General features: G+C 43.9%; 1 protein-coding gene across 3 annotated transcripts in view; it reads left to right on the top strand.

Annotated features, from left to right (window-relative positions):
* LOC130405126 (inositol polyphosphate-5-phosphatase A-like) overlaps positions 1 to 22,217 on the top strand; it is a 130,353-nt gene that overhangs the window by 2,542 nt on the left and 105,594 nt on the right. The gene's annotated exons all lie outside the window — the stretch shown is intronic.

Raw genomic sequence — 22,217 nt, 5'->3', positions numbered from 1 at the left:
TTGGAAATGAATACAGACACATTTTATGAATGAGATTGTCAAACCTTTGCTTGGCTCTACAGTCTCTTTGCAGTTTTCTTGTTATTAGGGCTTGCCAGTTATAACAAAGGTTGCATGGTTGCCGGATTTGATCCAACAATGTCTTAGGTGTAAACGCGATGTGTCCGTTTCAGTGTTGTGTCAACAGTCAAGAGAGCCCTATTCCCTCTCCCCACCCTGACACTTCACCACCTCCGCCCCCGTCCAGTGTGAACTGCTGGCCCCTAAACGCGGCATCACAGCAGTTTCCCCTTCCCCTGTGTAGTAAACCTATTAATAGCTCCTCTGTCATGAATGCCGAGCTCCGGCTTGTCTTCTGGATCGTATTCCCCTCCGCATTTATATTCCCGAGACCAAATATACGGGGGGCTCAAAGTAGTCTCTTTTCTTGCTAAGAGCAGGCAAGCGGCTCATCTACAGAACTTTTTCTGTGTGCGTGTCTCTGAGTTCGTGTGTCTATTTGGGGTTGATGATGATGTACTTGAGAGTTGAATGAAATCTTTGTGGATCGCTATTGTTGCTTTTCACAAGATAAGAGCAGCTGTCGTCCGGCTGTCACAAGATTCTGTGTAACTACGGTGTCATGAGTCTACTTTCACCACATAATTGTTGTTCGAGTGTAGACATGCATGGGAGAAATTAGATGGTGACTTTCTGCTCATGGTTGTTGAAGTAAACTTTCTCACTGACTCAAACTCTCATCCAACTTAACGTTTCTATTCTTGCAGCATGTTGCTTTCCATTCCTATAACCCCCCCCCCCCCCCCCAAAGGCTGTAAGCTGGGAGGGTAGTACGGTTGGCTGATCAATAGGGGGAGCTCAGCTGTAAAGTCGGTACCATCAGTCCAGCGGGGGGTGCCTTCTGGCCAGACAGCCTCAGTGCCTACTCCTATGGATCTCATTCTAACACCCAGTTGTTGTTACATCTGCTCTGTTTGGAGCTCATCTGACACTGATTCACTGACACCGATTCACCATACCAGGCCTTGTTTTTTTTACATTTATATACAACTAATGGCCTCTCAGAGGCTGAACCAGTCTAATATACCCTTATAGGATGAGAGGGAATTTAACTCCAAACAAATGGATCAGTGAGTGCATCAGCATCAACATCTCAGTCGGACATGCAACGCCCTAAGCAAGTACACAAACGCATAAGCCAGCACACAAGCACAAAGTGAAAGAATGATGTACAGCACAGCAGAAAAGGTAACCGCTTCTTTTTCCAACAAGCTTGGCGGTCACAGTGTGATAAACTCATGACAAGTTTCTAATGTGAAACGTGTGAAAATGTGTCATTAGATTGATCCATGTATGAGTCCTAACCTTTTGTGCTGACAGCAAATGCTGTTTTAATAAAAGTATCTCATCTTTTAATTGGCCTTTCACCTTTGTGTATGTTAATATCCCAAAAAATTCTAAACAAATATCTGTGCATCGCATTTCTTGTACTTGACCCCAAGCAATGATGGCTCTAGTGTGGCCTAGGAATGTTTTATTCAGGTTCTAACAACCAGGCCTGTTCTCTCCGCATCAAAAGCATATTTTCAAATACATTATATCTGTCTTTATTGGCCTTCATGACTGTTTGCTTTTCATGGTTTTATTTATTATTTGTTCAGGCTGCCGTACTGGAAACAGTTTTGGGTAAACAAACAAATTCAGTTTTTTTATATTTCTTGCTTGTCTATATTTTTGCTGTTCTAAAGTGATGCTATGCGCTAATTGACAGTTTTATAGTAGATGAGTGAACTGAACATGTTGTACTCTAGGGTTATGGGTCGTAGGGCAAGTATGAAGCAAGAATGATGATGCATAGTCATATATTGTCTTTGATGCAGAAGACCTAAATTGCTGTGTCTTTTTATTGTACTTTAAATGTGTAATAATAATAATAATAATAAGTCTGTTATTAATAATAGTAAGTCTGTTCATTGGCAACATTGCCACTGCCCATATCTTAAGTCTATAGATGGGTATGGTCCCTTCTATGTCTAGCGCCCCACCTCTGATGATTACAATCTTTCCACCTCCCCATAGCGCTACCTTTTATCTTCCTCATCCTCTCTTCCTCCCTCCTCTTCTCGTGATTACCCCTCCCTCTTGTCTCCCTCGTGATGGCTATCTAGCGCAGGCCACCAACGTACGCTCTTCTAACAAGATTCGATCAAAACCCCAGTGAGCCGACACATTAAACACTGCCAAAATAGATCAAAACGCAGGAGAAGCCCAAAAAACCCTCTCCACCCAGAGCGGCCTGAAGTCAGGTCCCTGTGTGCACTGCGATGCTCGGAATATTATGCACCTCCCAAAGGGCTCCTAAGTAGCTGAGCACAAGACCAGCTGAAAGCCTGTCCATGTGAGGCCCCGAATAATGACAAGGGCCCTCTTAAGTGGCCCAGAAGCCACGGCCCTGCTCATGGTTTCTCATCCGGGTAGATGAGGACACGTCCTGTCGTCAAGAGCATCTTTTCATAGACTGCTGACGCCAAGGCAGATTTTTAAGGGTCGGTAAATAATGAAACGGAACATCCTTTGGAGTGTTTGCAGTGTTGGTTTCTGATCTGAGCGCTGTGTTGCATGTCACTTGAGTCCTGCTGCTGTTGGGTGGAGTGCGTTGTGTGATCCGGGGGCTGATGTTTACTGAGTGTCTTTGTGTGTGGCCGTGAGTGTTGAGACTATATGGCTGAGAGACGAGTGATCCTAGCTGGCTGAGATGAGGGTTCCTAGCAGGCTCTACACCAGTACCGAGACCTCCTCCTTTATGAACTGTCTAGTGTCAGACTGAATTTATTTTGTTTGGGGGGTTTGGGGAATCAGCAGAAGGTTTAAGCTTAACCTAAACCACCTGCAGTATGAGACCTTTTCACTGCAGTCATCACCGTATAGTTCAGAAGGTTCTCACCTTTCTCTCCACCAATCATCCTGATTAGGAGTTGGGAGAGAAAATGGAGGGGATTGGTTGAAAAATGTCTACAATTTAATTTTCCTGCATTTTAGTGCCTTCTTTCTATGGTCCCTCCGTCGCTTCTGCTGGAGTCAACGTCCAGCATGTGGCTGCAGGAGTGGAAAAGTTTAGGAAAGAAGGATCAGATGATGCTATTTTGGTGTTCCCCGTGCCGCCCCTCCCTCGCCCCCTCAGCGAAGCCAAAGCAGAATTTCAAAGAAGAGAAAAAAAAAAAAAAGACTAGAGTGATGAATTAAGTATCAGCTCTCGACCCCAATTGAACAGAACACAGCACCCTGTGCCAGAGCCCTCTCCATGCCCCACCTCTCTCTGCTACCCTACAAAAAGGTACCCTTAGCATATTCACTGGCTTGGATATCGACTCCCCTAACTCAAGTTGCATAACCTAGTATTGAAAACGGAACCCTGTCGGCCCATCAATCCTGCCACAACAATAGATCCCTCTCAGCCTGTGCCTCAACATGGAAACGTATGGAACTGATGGAAAAATATTCATCATGTAGTAAACACTTTAGCGGTGTTGGCCATCAGTCTCCACCAAGAGGTTGATTTATTGATTCTCCGAGCCAAGGACGTACGAGTGAGCTTGTTATGTGAATGCTGCGGCTCAACATGAATAGATCAACATTAAAATGGTGTGTAGCATGCATCAGTGCCAGTGAAGGCCATATGCAACAACTCTGTCTCAACATTCAACATGATGGTTCCGCTTTAAACGTCAGCTCAATTTACGTTTGGCAAATTAATACTCCGCATGTAGTATACAATCTTGGGCTGAATGTTAATCAAACAGGCAAAATTCAACCAGATGCCGGAAAATAGTAGTAGTATTATTAGTAGTATTGATGGAACATTACTCACTCTTTCCCTTCTTTATCTAGACTTAAAAATCAAGTTGGAAATACAGACCTTGGTTAATTTTGTTTGCCAAATATGAAGTTTCATCAAGTAGGACTAATTCTTACAGTATAAGAATTAGTCCTCTTAAATGTTCATGTTATATGCTGACTCAAAACTAATTGTACCTGATTTTGGCCATAGCCTGAAGGAACCTCTTGTTAACCAGGGAATCCCTGTTAAGTAGTGTGCTTTCTCAGTTCTCACCCTGAAAACCAGTTATTTTTGGATTCAACTGCACCAACAAATTAGGGTTAGGGCCCACCAGGCACTGGCACATAGGAATGTAAAGTTGAACATCCAGCTCCTGACAATCAATATTAACTTTCATTTAAATCTTTTTGTAGGCCAGATGCAGACCTTTGACAAGCAAGGTAACTGGCTGGTAGGGATTAGGATGTAGTATGTTTTTTTTTACCTCCTGAAAATGACGCATGAAAGCATTTCGGAGTTTATGACGTTGTTTGGAATAGAGTGGGGGATTTGCAATATTTTCCAAGCAAACGGCAAGACTAATTGGGCACAGGATACAGGATAAGTGGTGTGTGTGTGTCAGTTTTGGAACAAAGTCCTTGTTATAATTAAGGACGTTAATTTAAATCCACTTTTTATCCATTCTCACAACATCCATTCACTCATTAAAGGCTAAGGTAAGAAAAGGAGGATGCCGTAGCTTCATGAGATAAATCTTAAATATCAATTGATTTAAATGTAACCTGAGTTTGTACTGAGTGATGCATCCAAACATCATACTTGAGGGGTGTGTGTGTGTGTGTGTGTGTGTGTGTGTGTGTGTGTGTGTGTGTGTGTGTGTGTGTGTGTGTGTGTGTGTGTGTGTGTGTGTGTGTGTGTGTGTGTGTGTGTGTGTGTGTGTGTGTGTGTGTGTGTGTCATCCAGCCATAAAGGCAATGAAGTAAGCACCCATGTCTGCCAACCCACACACCCCGCCCCCTTCGTTGCGGAGATTGCGGTGAGGGAGTTCCATCCAGTTCTTAAAGCCTGTAGCTCCTCACGCCTGTACCCTTGCTACCCTTTAGCACTCCTCTATCATGTCTGCACATGCTCGACAGACGTTGTAAGCCTTCTTGAGGAATTGTAGGGAATAGGTCTGGAGGTGAGGGGGTGGGGGTTGTGGTAGAGTAAAGGGATGCGGTGGGGGATGGGGTGGAGGCAATGGTTAGGTGGTGTAGGTGCATAACTTTGCTCAATGGTTTGTGTTGGAGTTTGATTGTTTAAGGTGTGGGTTCATCTGCTTTTCATTGCATCAGACAAATAATGGTATGCGTTGGAATTCTTTGAAGCAGGGGGTGGGCGATATTGAGCTCTTGCTCTGTCGCCTGTCTTCTACGGTACACTGCTCCTCTTCTAGGGTCTGACCCGGAGTACAGCTTTGGCATTTTTATTAAACCTTGTCTGCCCTGTTTTTATCTTTTTTTTACAATTTTTCCTAGACTAGTTTGTATGCCAAATATATTTATTTTGTGACTATTCCTCGAAACCCTCCGCTGGCCGTTTCAGAAGGCTGTTATTTATGTAACCCACATTTTTGTGTGGATGATGCAGCAGTGCAGTCTTTACATAACCAGACCCTTTCTACCAACCATAAGCTCCTCTCACCCTTCCACACTTACTCCACCTGCAATGGCCACTCCTTCCCTACTGCATTTTCTCTCTACAAGTCCACACTAGCCCGACTACTGGAATGTGACTACTGTTTCCCAATTATGAGATTGAATGTAAAGTCCTTTTATATCCGTCACAGACTTGCTAGTTGAGTCCAGGGAACGGGGGTTGTGTAGTCTATTAGTTAGTATAGTGGATATGTAAGAGAGTGTGACACTAATGGTATTGATAACGTGTGTGTGTGTGAGAGTGATCCATCTTATTGTTCCGATGCACATTTTCACTCACTTCTAACGTCTCCCAAATAATGCCCTGAAGTGCATTGCAATTATCTGTTGTCAGTTGAACATCCCTCCTCTCCCTTTTGTCCGAAGGCTGAAATAGACGTGAGCGAGACCGTATAGACTCTCTTTCTTGCTCTGCTCACCTGTTGATATGAGCCGACAAATTGTGTCGTACATGACAGGTTTTTTCCAAAATGTCACTGCAAAATCAAATTTACACAACAAATATTGTTTGGGTAACCAAGGCAGAAAATTTACTCCCCACTGTTTTGGTGACGGATTTCTTTCTTTTTCTATTCTCCACACAAATGCCGTCACTCGCTCTGGCTTTGAAAGACTGGTGAGTTAGAATTTCTTGCTGAGCAGTTTTGTTGTGATGGGCGTCCCTTTCTTCTGACTCATGGCTTCTTCTCAACACAGTGTGACTTTGCATCCAGAATAATGTAGCAGCAGTTGTGGGATGAAGGTGACGGAGGTGATAATGATAATGAGGGAGATGATAGAGATGGTTTGATTTATAGGTGGCTGCAAGCCTTCATGGGGATGGCTCTTTATCTTGTTGGCAGCCCTCCACATGGGCCAAGTTCAGAGGCAGTCTGTCTGTCTGCGTCTCTGTCTCATAGTGAACAATGGAGTGTGTTTGTTAATTATGAACACATCCAGCCAATTCCCAGCAGCAGAGCTGTTGTTTTAGTATGCTTATTGTCTAGGCCCTGTGCACACGCTGAATACGTGGATGATTCCAAGGTCATTGTGTCAAGACGTCATCTGGCCAAGTCATTTCACAGGGTTTGCTAATGCCACTATGATTCTTCTTCTTCATATTGTGAAATTCTTTCACACTATTGTAGATGAAGTATAAATGCAATTGCAATGTACCCCAGAACACACACAATGTTATCCTTATCACACCTAACTTAACCTAACATATATTCGACTGGCTGTGTGTATGCTCTGTAGCATATCATTTGAGTTTTGGTTCCCATCAAAGGTGTCCCTCAACAACCCTAATGTTAGTATGATATCGTTCAACTCTCACATATCCCCTAGAAGGACAGTAGATGTACAGAGTGGCTCAGGCTACACTTACTCACTGAATCTGGAATATCCTCATAGCTGCATTAATGTTTCACAGGCCTCCCCTCACCACATAGCTCGTGGGGGGGGGGGGTGGGGGGGGTGTGTGTGTGTGTGTGTGTGTGTGTGTGTGTGTGTGTGTGTGTGTGTGTGTGTGTGTGTGTGTGTGTGTGTGTGTGTGTGTGTGTGTGTGTGTGTGTGTGTGTGTGTGTGTGTGTGTGTGGGGGGGGGGGGGGGGGGGGGTGTGTGTGTGTGTGTGTGTGGGGGGGTGTGTGTGTGAGAGAGACACACACACAAAGTAGAAGATAAATGTTTGTTTAGAGGTTAGAAAACCCACTGAATTCGATTTTTAATTCACTCACTCACTGTGTGTGTGTAGAAGCGAGTTCTCTATCAAACCCAAGAGAATGAGATTACTTTATGACTATCATTACACCGGTCCTTTCCAAGTACAATACTGCAACCTTGTTACTCGTTATAACTTGTGCATCGTCAGAACCAAGTTGGAACAAATGTCGAATGTCGACAGGGAATTTAGAAATTCCCATGCAAATGCTATGAGAGTAATAAAACAGATTGCTTATCTGAATAGACGTCAATAACAACCAGTTCAAGGCCTAAATGGAGTTTGGTATGCAATAAGACCGCAGACTGAGTAGGACTGATTGATATTTCATCAGTCCACACGATCATATTGTTATCATCCCAGTATTGTCTACCGTCGCCGGTACTAACATAAACCCTGGGAGGAAGACATTGTAACACAGTTACCAACAATTAGATTAAACAGGATCGCTAAGTTATGAGATATGACGTAAGACTTGTCACTGAGAGGTTTTGGTCGGAGCATAAGAATTGAGATTAGTTAGCGGAATTCATTTCCATGTAATTTGTGGTGAACACATTAAATGTAACATAATCCCTCCTTATCTCACTGGCCTGACCCTTAACCTCTCCTGGTCCTGTCTGTGAGAGAAGAACCAGGAAGTTGGAGCCTGTCCAGTGGTTTAGGGCTTTATCTCCCTAGAACTCCTTGTGAGTTTATATTATCCTCTCGACGAAGCTAATATGAGAGAAATGCCCTCTGTGGAATATCTTTTCCCCCGGGCTCCATAACTCAAAGGGGCAGGACGCTTGGTTAACTACATTATTAGCATAGGCGCTTTCTTAACTGTGTTCAAGAGTGTGGGGGAAAAAATATGGTTACTTCCTGGGGTTATTTTCGTCTTCTTGGCCCTGCTAAATAGTTCCATAACCCTCACACTCGTGCTGCTTGCTCAAGGCAGGATGGGAAGGACTCCGGCCCTCCACTAGACCTCGGAAAAACAGAGCCTCATTCACTGAAGGGATGTAGTGGCGGCGCCCAGGCCAGCGCTGTCGTAGCCGCTAATTAAAGCATGGGTAGCGTCCAGGTGTCCTAGAGCGTGTGCGTCGCGGTGGTAAAATCGAAACGATCCTGTTTGCATAAATATGTGTATGTTGGACACCCATTTTCAGGAGAGTCACGAGTCCCTGAGAATTGATAACTGAAAATGTCTGTGTGGTCGGTTAATAGGAAGCCGAATAGTGGTTAAGGTGTTTGACTCTCAGCTAAAAGGCTCTGGGTCCAATCCCCTACGTCCACATCTACCTATAGGCGTCCTTTACGGTGAAACCCTTGCTTCCTCCATAATAACTAGTATCTGAATTTGATTGTGCATATAGTTCCAATTATTTAAAGTAACAGAACGGTCAGACTCAAAAACAGTTACACAAAAGCAAACCTAACTAACACCCTTACTTCTGCTACTATAGTAGCATTTGAATCACAGTCCAGCCGACAGGTGGTTTTTCAACATGCGTCCTTCTATGTCGTGGAAACTCATTTCCATTACGTTTATGAATGGGTGTGTGCTGCATGCGTGCGTATTTCAATGACACACATAAAGCATGGCACACTTTGTGCGTGGAGACATATATTTGCCCATGTAGCACCATTCATGTGTGTGCTTAGGCTTTAGGGTACAGTTTTATATTAGCTGTGTGTGTGTGTGTGTGTGTGTGTGTGTGTGTGTGTGTGTGTGTGTGTGTGTGTGTGTGTGTGTGTGTGTGTGTGTGTGTGTGTGTGTGTGTGTGTGTGTGTGTGTGTGTGTGTGTGTGTGTGTGTGTGTGTGTGTGGGGTCCAAGGTGGAAACTTGCTGTGTTTGCATGGTGGCAAACAGGCATGCGATAATCCACCCCACAAACACACATCCTTTTTTTTAAACAAACAAGTGCACCTTGGCGTTATTTTTATTTTGGAACATGTCCTATGTTGCGGTTTGGAGTTTGCTTCACTGAAAGACTGAGCTTCAAATGAATGGGCGAGAGGCCGCTTCACTGTGTGGAAATCCTAAATGGGCGTGCGTGGTAGAGGCGCAGGGTGGCAAGTGGTGTTCCGACTTGACTAAACAACTCTGTGCTTCCTTGTTCCCTGTAAGGGAGTCTTCTCATAAGAAAAGTAGTAGTCACCCCCCCCCCCCTCTGACCAGTGCGGTTTCCGCGTACTTCAACGTTGCATCATCGTTCACGGGTAACCCTTGCATGTTTGCACACCTCCAGGTGGCTGACTTAATCAATCTCCCACTCATTAGCTCACTCTCTCTCAGATTTCTCTGCCCTGGCTATGTCAGTCACTTCTCGGGCAAGTACCAGTTGATCCTTTGGCTGAAGACCACCAGGAGTGGGCCTGGTTCAAGGAAGTTGTTACAGGTTTAAGGGTATGTTTGGCTGAATACCTAAGGTATTATAACTTGGCCCAGAGTACTGTGAAAGCCCTACTGGCAGACTAGTTTTCCATGATGGTGTTCAAGTATTGCGGCATATAACTGCCAAATATTGCGAGCAAAAAACAACTGCACGCACACAACCAACACTTCCGTGCACACGGATGATGATTGCGAGAGCTTGTGATACGGGTGTTTATTATTTTTGGTACCAAGTGGGTGGAGCCAGCCATGGCCGTCATAACTATAAATGTGATTGATACCTGAAAAAAGATCTGATCAGTTTTTGCAGACCAAGAGCAAAGAGTTAGTGGGCACGGGGTTCGTGAGTCAGCTTCCCATTATGTGCCCCGCTCAATAAATGATTTTCTCCTTGCCTCACAGGCTATATACTTGCTCTCGCAAACAGATAAATACTGGGCGCGCTGACATTAAAAGTGCTTGTTTTAATCGTTTGTGTGCAGTACATGGATGTGTTCGTTGTGCATGCGCTCAAAGTCCTTTTTGCCATTGTTTTGTTTTTAATTTCTGGCAGTGATATGCTACAAGGGTTTTTATGAGGTCTTTGGCATCTGCTTTTTGTCTGCCAATGAAAAATATTATATTGTTACGATTCTCCGGTCCACAAATGGCATGGGGGCATCGATTTTAACTATAACCGTACCTATGCCATATATAGCAGAAGACACAATTTCAAATAATTTATATTATTTGAAATTAGAATGTATTTTTGAATTGGCTCAAATTCATGCCAATTGATATCGCTAACCATTCAAAAGCAGGCATGTGGCAATTAATGTGTTTTTGAAGGGTTCCTTGATGGGGCAAATGGGCTCCTCTTATCTGATTGGCTGCTAAAACGTATCATGTTATCTGATTGGTGGAAGACAGGGCCGGGAAGTGGCTGCCACTCTTATGAAAACTGCCCTCGATCTATAAGAGCCTGAAATCCCTCTGGTCAGCTCCACAGCCCTCCTACCTTACTTGCTCAGAGCTCTGATTCTCTTCCCCGGGCTCTTCCAACCGCACAGAGCACGACAACCCCGGACACGGCAGACACTCACCCAGAAGTCATCTAGGTACCCTCTATATTGACTATAGAAATGCAGCTGAACATTGAACAGCATTTTATTATTTATAGCAAAGAACGCATAGTTGCATACATGCCATCAAAAACCATATCTTAGTGGGCAGCACCCCTTGGGATTTTCCCTTTAGCCCATCTTGACCCAAGGTCAAATAATGGTTTTGTTGACCTGTTGACCCAGGAAGGAAGAAGAAAGTAAGCTTTTTCGTTTTTTCAAGCGTTTCTAATTTAATGCATAGTTGTTCAGAGGCTGAGTGACATTGGCCCTCATTTATCAAACGAACGTAGAAATGAGCGCAAATCTGAACGCATGGTTCATCTTACGATAGGACCCACATGATATTTACGAAACCTTCGTATCACACCAATCCCAGCGTACGAAGGATCTTGGTGTTGATAAATACGGCGGCTGAGATCGATCGTAATGAACGTGACACGCCCATATAAAAGCACGTCTTCAGAAGTCTCGCCCCCAACTTTTACGACATGGAGAAACGTCTAACGGTAAAATAGAGGAATTTTTCCGAGACCCAAATGGAGACGCTCGGGTCACTGGTGGATGCGAACCGTCTGGTTTTATTTGGTAGCCTAAAAGCTGGCATTAAAGGCCAGCAAAAGAATGCTATATGGAAGGAAATAACTGTTGCAGTGAATATTGTTTCCAATGTTCGTCGGGCTACGGAAGAGGTTTGTTAATTAAATTAATTAAATAATAAATTAAATGTACAACTTCTGTTATCCAGCTTAAAACATTTCACATATATGCTATTGTTTGCATTCCGTTAAAGTTATTTAATTCCGAATAAGGTGAAGAAAAAATGGTCCGACATGAAGCTCATCACCAAAAAACGTGTTGCGGCTGTGAAGCCGGCCAAGCAAGAAACGGGAGGAGGCCGGTGCAGTGCGACTGCAGCGTAACTCACCGAGATGACTCTGACCATGTAGTGCGCCCTGATGTAGACGATGCCCAACGTTGCTATTTTGGAAAATAAAAGAATCGTGCGTGCCCCCAGGCCATCGGGCTACGATGTTCAGGATTGACATTCTGGCATCGCAAATAATCTGAACATTAACTGAATGGTAGCTTTTGCGGTTGATGTACGCGTAATCATTAATAGATGGTGGCTTCATACGCACATGGGTACAATCAACCGCACCAATCACATTTGGAAACATAGCAATAGCATAAAAATCCCGTTTGATTCCAGTTTGCTGATCGTTAGTGTATGGAATTTAATATAACGTTCAGAGAGGGACAGTATAGCTGCCAAAACTGCTGGCATGGTTCGGATACTTGGCTGGGAAATACCAGACCTGTCCCCGATCTCCCGCTGAAAGGTCCCGGTGGCCAAAAACCCCAAGGTAGAGCACACCTGCACTGGCACAGGTATTGCGTTTAGACGCCTAGTTTCTCGCCTTAACTGTGGCTCCAAAGCATTGCATAGCTCCATCAGGAGATGCCTTGGGAGACGAAAACGACTCAAGTGCCATTCATCGCTCTCCATAAAAAAATCGGCGCGGTCTCGAAAAACTCTCTCTCGTCTTATGCCGCTTTTCCACTGCATGGTACCAGCTCGACACGACTCGACTCGACTCAGCTCGCCTTTTTTGCGTTTCCACCGCGATCTAGTACCTCAAGTGGCTGCTTTTTCTAGTACCGCCTCGCTCTAGGTTCCAAGCGGCTGAGCCGATGCTAAAAGGTGACGTCGGCAGACGGCCGGCCACTGATTGGCCAGAGAGTGTGACGAAGTCACGAGAGCGACATGGCAACCATGCTGGTAACGATAGAACAGCCATAGTAGCGCCGCAGCCAACATATTCCACTTCTTCAACATGCCAGCTAATAATACGAACACGAATACCATCGCATCGATGTTCTCCATTGTTGTTATGTGGGTTCTGTCCATGTGTGGGTTACGTAGGTGTTGTTTGCGTCGCGTACAAAAATACGTCACGGCCCTTTCGCGCAGACGACCCCGCCCACGTCCCGGAGGTACTATTTGCGGTGGAAAAGCAACCGCGCTGCTACCGTGTCGAGTCGTGTCGAGTCGTGTCGTGTCGAGTCGAGCTACATGTGCGGTGGAAAAGCGGCATTAGACGTGCGTTGAGGTCCTCTAACAGAGCCAGATCTGCCATCGCTGCGACTCGACCACCTATTTGGCAAAGCTCCTGTTTATATAGACAGCTGAATAAACATTTCACCTGTCCCATTCTAATTATTTTCATAGCAATACTGTTTTTAATTAGGGCTGACTTTATTGTAATTGTTTGAACGGCTGGGCTAATTCCAATTTATTTAGTAATTAATACAGATGTGCAACATGGGCTACTTGTGCTGCACTATTCATCAGTGAAATACCCGTGTGTTGTGCCAAAAAAACTTGCGTACACGAGCTCAGACCTGACGTGAGATTTCATCGCAGCCTGCGCTCACGTTCAAATTGATAAATGCCAAGCTCAACGTTGAAATGAGCGTAGATCCATTTTACGCACGTTTTCTGTCGTACGCTCGTTTGATAAATGAGGGCCATTGTCTGGCGCTTGTCCGCCAGTGTTAAGATGCAGGCCCTGGCACATGCGTTCAATTTTTCAATGTCTTTTTTTATTTATTCTTTGAAAGATCTTGAATATTCAACAGATAATCATGCTGAATTATCGATGTGACGCAGTAAACTAAAGAAATGTGAACTATGAAACAAAGATTAAAACCGACTTGTGATGTATGTAAATGAATGGAAATTTAATTTGAGCACTTTGTTTTGATAAAAAACAACAATTATAATGCCATGTGACACAAAATATATTACATTCTCTTTTTCAACAGTTCACTGTTGTGTGACACTTGATGTTACAATGTAGGCTTCCTGCAAACACAATTAACTTTGTTACTGTTGAAGTAGGTGTAGCAGTCATGGGGAGTGCCCTAAGAAAATCAAACAAAGAGATACCACAGGAGGTTTTCCTCACCTCTTTTTCCTTCAAAAATGAAACTATTCCTTTTTAAAATGATCCATGAACCAAATAATTGAATTAAACTGCAACATAACAGTATGAGTTTGTCATTGCCCCTTGATCAATGACTTCAATAATTAACAGCTAATTACCGTTGTGAAATTTAAGATTGACTCACCGATTAACGGTTGATTCAACTAATTGTATCCAAATAACATAAGGGCAATGCAACATTGTGGCAAAGGGTTGACCGTCTTAAAAAACAATATCCAACATTGTCTGTTGGTTTCACTTATTACTGTTGGTAAACAAAACAGGGAGAAGAACACTTTTTGTGCTGTTTTGGTTTTTGTTTAGCATCTGGAAAAGGAGATTAGACGGCACTTTGTCTCTCAATTCCTGTTTACGCCTCTTCTCCTGACGGCCTGCTCACACACCCTCATCCTGTGCCGTGTGTGTGTCTGTATGAGAATGTTTCCCATGTCCGAGCAGTCTCCTGCCATGTCTTTTCTGTGCCAGGGGGGTCACAGGAGTCAGACAGGCCCTCGCCTTTGGGGGTGGGCCGGGGTTCTGGGGGGGTTCAGATGATTGATGGGACCCGACCTAATAGGTCGGACCTATTAACCTGCGTTACCAACCGTCTCCATCTGTAGAAACGATTCCACCTATTTCCAGAAGGCAAAGACCTTGGCTATGTTTGCAGAGGTATGAGCGAAATGATGGCAAAGAGGCTGCTCTGAAACACTTCTCCCACTTTGTTTTTGAGTCCCTGGGAGGCAGTTTCATTTTTTGTGAAAGCTCCGGTGCAACCCAACACCCATTGTTGTGTTTTTTTTAGTTCCAACTTTTGTGGGGTCTCCATTCACATCTTTGCGTTCCTGTCCATTCAGCGATGTCTGAGGGTCGCTCTATTTCCAACTGCGCTCAATTCCTGGTAACCAACTTAACAAGTTTTCCAATTTCCTACACTAACTTGTATACATATGCAAAGTAATGTAAACACAGTAGGAGCCCAAGAATCATCTGATTACCAACTGTGCATTTGTTTAACTTGGGAACGGATAGACCTTGACTAAGAAAGTATTTCTACATCTTGCACATGACGTTTCCCAACGGAACGCATTGATCACAAGGGAAGTGGCGTTATTTTTTCCTGGCAACCAGCGACATCACCCAAACCATTCATCTGTTGCCAGGGTGGCATAAAGAATTCAGTGGAGCGCAAGATGGAAGAGAAAATTAGAATCGTATTTGCCTAACTCTTAGTGATGACCTATATGGCTATTCCAGTAACTGTCTCTTTGAAGTAGGTTGCTTGCACATTGAATTGACCTTGGAAATCTAGGTTGTGCGTCTTGTTCCTAGGCCATTTCTCAACAGCGTTTTGAGTCATCAATTCCTAAAAATGTATTGAACGTGGTGGTGAAATTAGCAAATTGTATCATAAATGGCGTAAGTTTGTAATTTCCCTTTTAGGTACGTGCCACTCGTTCTGATGCGTCACTTTCAGGAAGTGTGTTGTGCTCCTGCCTCAATAGGGCCGGCCTCAAAATAAACAGCAGCTCGAGTGACTCCTAGATGGGGCCCCATCAAACTCCTTCAAGATCCCCCCCCCCCACCCCGAAACAAAAGAAAGGTCTTTAAAATAACCCCGCAGTGACCATCTATATGAGTATAAGGAGGAGACCTTTTCAGCGATTGTGACTTTGCGTGGGAGATGTTTGGATCAAAAACAAGCCACATGTCAGTTCACAATTATTGTCGCCCTGACCAGGTGTTCCTCCAAAGACTGACTGAGACGCAGCAAGCCCTGTGTCCTGGTCAGGCTCTGGGTTCACAGCTCACCGCCGGGCGCAGCTCTGCTGCTGGTAGAGCATGAAAGGAATTCAGTATGAGCCGGAGTTGAGGTCTCTGTTGTGGAAACCCTCTGCTCCCTCCTGCTTATTTTGGAATTCCAGCTTTCTGGCCCACGCTGAAGGTCAGTGCTTCAGGGAGTCATTGTGAAAGGGGGTTCTTAAGGCTAGCCCTGATTTGGGTATAGTTGGGCTTTTGATGAGCCATGTTTTTACTTACTTTTTTTTTTTTTGTGGTCCAGACTTTTTAAACGAGTGCTTTAACATTGGTCCCTCCTCTCCACTCAACCCACTGGGAAACTCTCCCTTCCCCCTTCTTCCTTCCCCCATTTTTTGTTCACCCTCCGTCCATTCCTCAATCTCATCTTTTAGTATTTATTTTCCACTCTTGTTCTACACCCATTCCTAATCCCACAGCAGGAAGAGCCCAATTACAAAGATACCAGGGCCCATGCAGAAAGCGTGATGGCCTGTGAAATGTCTTGGGTGTCACACGGGGAGACCATGTTTGTCCTGCTGACCCACCACGAACAGGATGCCGCGTGCAGGAGCGCGCCGCAAGATAACGCCCGGCAAGAGAGAGGGCGACCAAGAGAGAGAGAGAGAGAGAGAGAGACGGGTAATGGAAAGAGTCAAAGTTGAAGCCGTAGAAGTGAAGGAAAGTTGTTGGGTGTACGGAGAGCCAGGACATGGCCTGATGTTGAGCCGGTACAACGTAGTGTAAGGCAGAGCTTCCTGTCATCGTTACCTGGAGACTAGGACTGGGCTCATCTTAATTAGTGTACACAAAGTAAGGGATCCTTTTGTTAACACTTGAGTGTCACGTGACCGTGACGTGACGTGTCTAGTCAGGTCGACGCCGTCTCTCGTTCTTGGCATCTCTTTCTGTCGCTAACCACGTCCTGTTCCTGTGCTCCTTATTGTCCCTTCCTGTCTCCCCTTCGACCCCTCTCTCTCCAGAACCTACATCACAGCTTATTACGGATGCCTGCCCAACAGTAGAAGTTTTAGGATTAGGCTAACAATACCTACAGTATTTTAGCTTATATTTAACCTAGACATATGTCTACATAAACCGCCTGATTGTCCATCTTTAAAGTGCAACGGGCAAATTCATATTGTATGATCATGCAAAGAATTTATGAAGGATATATTTTTGTTTTATACTGCTTGCAGGTGGGTATAACAGCAAACTAAGGTAGTATTAAGGTGGTGCGCTTTGTGAATGAGATCCTGAGGTGAAAACCTACATAGGCCCACTGAGACAAAGCAGCATGGGGCTGTCAATCATCTGTCGAGAGATGTCATTCTGCATGACTTCGTCAATCAGCAAGTCTCTCTCTTGTAGCGCTGACATCTGGGGTATTCCCCTTTGGTTGCATTTGTGCCAAATTAAGTATTCTGGTGCATTTGCATGTTGCAATAATAAAATGAGTCTAGCTTTAATTCTAAGCAAATGTATTATATTATTAATATTTTGTTCACAGCGATATGCTTCATACTTTTCATGGATGTTTTATATTTGTTAGTTCCAACCTGCTAGTTGCGTCTTAAAGCAGTTCTGAAATTCCTCAAGATTAAAATAGAACCAATGTTAGCAACATTGCCCATTATTTTTCTATCTTTTGCATCTATTTTTGGAAGCCATTTAAATGAGTGACCCCAGCTGATTGCTTTTGTAACTACTGAAATCTCACCAACTCTGACCTTGTTGTGATGAGATTATGTGTAATACACCTGACCTGGAAGTACAGACAGAAAAAAACAAATTAAACTGAAAAACCTCCTGCAAACGTAATTGCTACGGAGACGCACCATTTAACTCATTCATCAAACAGTAACTATTATTACTAGTATTGTAATTTACAGTTTCAGGGTCGTTATATCATTTCTTACATTTGGCGTTGGGAAGGGACTATTTGATAGCCATGTCTACATCTTCTGTGTGACATTGCAGGTATCTTTGAGATTACTGAGTAGAGTAACTAACCTGTGCGTTACTTGTGTTGGCTGTTCTCAGTTCTTTTTGCACAAGACCTCTACCTCTTAGATGCATACATTCACAGAGATAATGCAGTTTTTGGGCCCTACCTGCTGAACTAATCTGAGAAGTACATACTCGTGTATTGTATTTGTAGACAAAATAAATGTCTTATTGGTGGTCAAGCGAGCCCAGAAACGACTGTATTCATGCACAACAAACCTGTTGGAAACGCATAGAAGTGCTTCATTATTATATAGATTATATAATTGCGTAAATATAAATAATTAATCATAATTCTAAGATTTATTTCAATTTACCTCAGTGTACAAATGTGGGGGTACACCACAGCCCCCCCTGGTGGGGACCAGGACTACCTGACTGTAATGCAGAGGATCCTCTAATGTAGATTCAAAGGGTAACTCAATTGCTGTGAATTAAAGGACATGAATGGATGCCATTGAAAAACATTTATAGGTGTACATATATGCAATAAATCTAATTAGATCAGAAAGAATATAGGCCGTTTAATCAAATCATTTTATCATATCGGGTGGTTTTCTATTGAATCCGAAATAATAAGTTAATAGGACAGTTCAATTATGTATGTATGGATGGATATACAAGTTTGCTTATCATATAAGTGATGGTTATTGTGGTGCTTTCTTTGAAGGAGCCGCTCTTTGTGTAAGAGAGGATGTATTTCTCCTGGCCTTGCTATCAGAGAGGTCTGTTGGAGCAGGGCTTCTGTGTCCTGCACATCGCTCCCACATCCTTCCCCTCACAATGACGGAAAACAGAGATGTTTGGCTGATCAGCACCGTCAGCTTAAATGATTGATGGGTGACGACTTGTGTGTTCTTCAGGTGGAACCAGTTAGTGTTAATTATTTTGCTATTTTGCTTGCGTCAATAGCGTGGCCTCGTGAAACAAGCCTCTGTTTGGGAATACTGCTTGCTCAGCAAACTTGGTTCTAGGGGCAGGTTTTTACTATATTATGCAATGTTTTGAATGTTCTATGCAATCAAGTTCTGGACACGTTGCCTTCAGGTAATCACAGATTACATTCCCCTCCATTCACTTCTCTACAAGGCCTGATCAATGCAAACCAAACAGCGTGTATAAGAAAAACTACAAAAGAAAAAAGATTTAAGCAGGCTAATTAGCGAATCTAATCATGGCCATGCTTGCTACAAGCAAAATGTTGCGCTGGGTTAAGCCCCCTTCAACTTGAAGGCCTGCCCTGCTGTAAACATCCTCTTGTTATCATGGACTGGCCGCCAGAATCGAATGCTAAACGAGTGCTGATCAAATGGAAGACACGGCAGGCCAGTGTCTTTTAGGTCCTGCAAGCACATACCTGTTTCTGTGTAATGGGAGCCCAGATGGCCATGTGTGGCTATGTGGTCTGGTAAGCTGTTATAAATCAGTCCTAACTTGAGTAATGATACAAACAAGGCAATCTTATTGTTGATATCACATTTTTCTTAATGGATTTGGTGCTTATTTAAATGCTTAAAAAAAATGTGGCCAGGGAAACGCATTGGCCTAACTTTTATTTTATTGGTTGTTTTAAAGTTGCTCTACTGTGACGGTTTCTGTGTAATGTTTCTGTGTAATGGGAGCCCATATGTTTTCATTTTGGATGGCTGGCAAATGCCCAAAACCTGTAAAACTGTGCGAAGCCTTGATGCGATTTGACTTGATCAAAATAATGCCTCTTGCTTTCGCTATGTTGCCAGGTGGGATTGTAAGGGCGCAGTCACATTAGGCCATCTGGCAGTAGCCGTTGGCCGTTTTCACACCTAACCGTGCTCAACTGGCCCCATTGTTCTCTGGCCTGCACTCGCACTAGGCCATCGTGCCGTGGCTGTTGGCCGTCACAACTGTGGCCTGGCCACGGTAGGCTCTTGTACATGATACGTCATCACGTCGTAACACGTCATCACCAAGTGTCCGCTGCATGGACCATAATAAAGTCTGCCGCAAGTCAGAGTTTTAACAACAATGGACAACAACACAAAGAACACAGTTCGCACTTTGCTGAGTCTGTTGCTTATCGTTTGCCCGAATGGCTAACAGACACTCGACTTCTCTATGGGACCAACATGAACCAACAGTTGAACCGCTTGACGCCATGTTTACCGTTTGATGGGAAAGAAGCCTCGTCGCCTTTATTATGTCCATGGTCGTCCCATGGACTATACGTCATCCAGCTCAGGTTGCGTAGCCGTGCGTGTGCGCTCGTCGGCTCATTAGCATCTGTACCGTGGCGGCCCGTACCGTAGCAGCACACCTCTCCCAAGTGGCCAAGTTGGCCTGGCCTGGCCAGACTGGCCTCACTCACACTGGCAGATTTGAGCACGGTGTGAAAACGGCCACGGCCACGGCCAGATGGCCTAGGAATGTACCATGTTTCCTTAGTTGTGCATCTGCCGCGGTTTACTACTGTCAACTTTGGAACTGGTTTACAGTGTGTCGGTTAAAGGTTGATTTCCATAGAAGGCTTTCAATTGTGGCTATGTGGTCTGGCAAGCTGTTATAAATCAGTCCTAACATGAGTAATGATACAAACAAGGCAATCTTATTGTTGATGTCACATTTTTCTTAATGAATTTGATGCTTATTTAAATGCTTAAAAAAATGTGGCAAGGCAAACGGCCTAACTTTTATTTTATTGGTTGTTTTTAAGTTGCTCTACTGTGTGTCTGCGTCATAGTATGAGTTTTGGATGAGATTAAAACACATCTATTGATGTTTGTACATTTTTGTCCTTGCATGTATGATTTGAGGTATTGTAGTATATTCCTCAAATTCTTGTGGCAAAATGTTCTGAATCTGTCGGTAATCACATCTAGAACATCAATGGCTTCATGACATGTGAATGGATGGGTTGTTTGGACTGTATTGCACTCGGCCAAGTATAATAGATGATCTGACCTTGTGGTAGAGTTTGCAGTTTCAAACAGCCTCTCCTCTCCTTCCACCCCCTGATCTCAGGTCAGCCCGGCGCTCCATAGTTAGCATGGTGAAAACTTGAGGCAGGGATATCCTTGAGATGTTTGGAAAAACAAGCAAATAAGCATGAATGCCAGCAAGCACTGCAGGGATACTGGAGTGGAGGCTTTGTTCAGCGGGCTGCCACACAAGTGGTTCATTGCGTCGTTGACGTGAGCATTCTTGGTTAGTAGATTTCCATCTTTGTTAGTAAATGCTTTCTCTTCAGCCATCAACTGTTGTCCCAACGATCTTGGAAAATGAAGTGATTCGCTGAAGTAAACCCTTCTTTTTTTTCTCAGTACACCAAGTAGGCCCAGAACACATAGTTCAGGAAGTGAAGCATAAGGCTAACGTAGCTTGATCTTTACACAGCTACCTCCTGCCTGATGAAAAGTCTTCACAATGAGGGGACTCAACTAGGGTTGGGCAATCGTCTACAAGCATCTCGTCCGATAGCGCCCCCTAGTGATCGCCGATAGTCGATACTATCGGGGGGGGCAACTTTATAATAATTTTATAATAATAATTATTTATAATAATTTATCACTTTGAAAAAAAAAAAGTCTTAAAAACGATAACGATGGTCTTCCCCTTGGACCAGCGTGAGCCTCCGCTGATTTAAGTTTCGATACGTCGGTGCCGGCGGCGCTGCGACTTTCCGTCTCGTAAACGGTCGTTGCCATTTGAAACGGTCGATGCCATTTCCGAACATTTCCGATTGCGTCCGCTCTCCGATCTTGAATTCCGAATGCTTCGTGAAACGGTCGATGCCATTTCCGACCATGTCCGATTGCGTCCGCTCTTGGAGTCAGTTAAAAACAGCACAGGGTGGAATGTTTTTTTCCGCTCAGTTGCCGTGAGTAATTATGAAACTATCTATGCCAGTCATACATAATGATTGATTGAATAGAGGAGACCTGGGACAGTTGCAACACTTTTTGCTATAATGGCTCTTTTGCTTAGCAACCATTTGAATTTAAGGGATGATATTTGAATAAAATAAACTTACATCTGTCAGCTATTCATCAATAAAATGTAAGGATGATTACCTTAAGTACATTATTCACAGTTGGCCTTTGAATGTAAGATGCCAACAGCAACTGTCCCCGTAAAGACACCCATGATAAAGACTGATATGCTCGGATATAAATAACAATAATCGGGTTAAATAACTTCACATGGTGTGTCTGGTGTGTTTCCAGCATTCGTAGTGTTGATCAGCAGATATATAGTCCGCCAAGACGTTGAGATTGCTTAGTAACCAGAGACTCTGTCCATGCAAGTGAACGGAGCGTTCCCTCTTCGTCATAACTATCAAACCACACATCCTTCACATTCACCGAGCGAACATTATGAAAGTAAAATGCACATTTCTCGTTAAAAATGTTTCCATAAAAGCATTTAATGGCGTAACTATGTTACTATTTCCACACAGAATAAAGAAAGATGTCGGCCGTATGCTTCTGTCCAAGCTCACTACTCTCTGCCAGTGACGTCGGGTCAAGCTCAACGCTGATTGGGCAACGCGGCTAATCAATTCAAGATCGGAGAGCGGACGCAATCGGAAATGTTCGGAAATGGCATCGACCGTTTCAAATGGCAACGACCGTTTACGAGACGGAAAGTCGCGGCGGCGCTGTCATGACACACGCTGGTGACACACAGCTCGTAGCTGTGTTCAAAATCGTTCCCTATCACGGAAATAGTGCACT

The sequence above is a fragment of the Gadus chalcogrammus genome, chromosome 15 (genome assembly GCF_026213295.1).
Source record: "Gadus chalcogrammus isolate NIFS_2021 chromosome 15, NIFS_Gcha_1.0, whole genome shotgun sequence".
Lineage (NCBI taxonomy): Eukaryota > Metazoa > Chordata > Actinopteri > Gadiformes > Gadidae > Gadus > Gadus chalcogrammus.
This window is presented reverse-complemented; position numbering and strand designations above follow the sequence as displayed.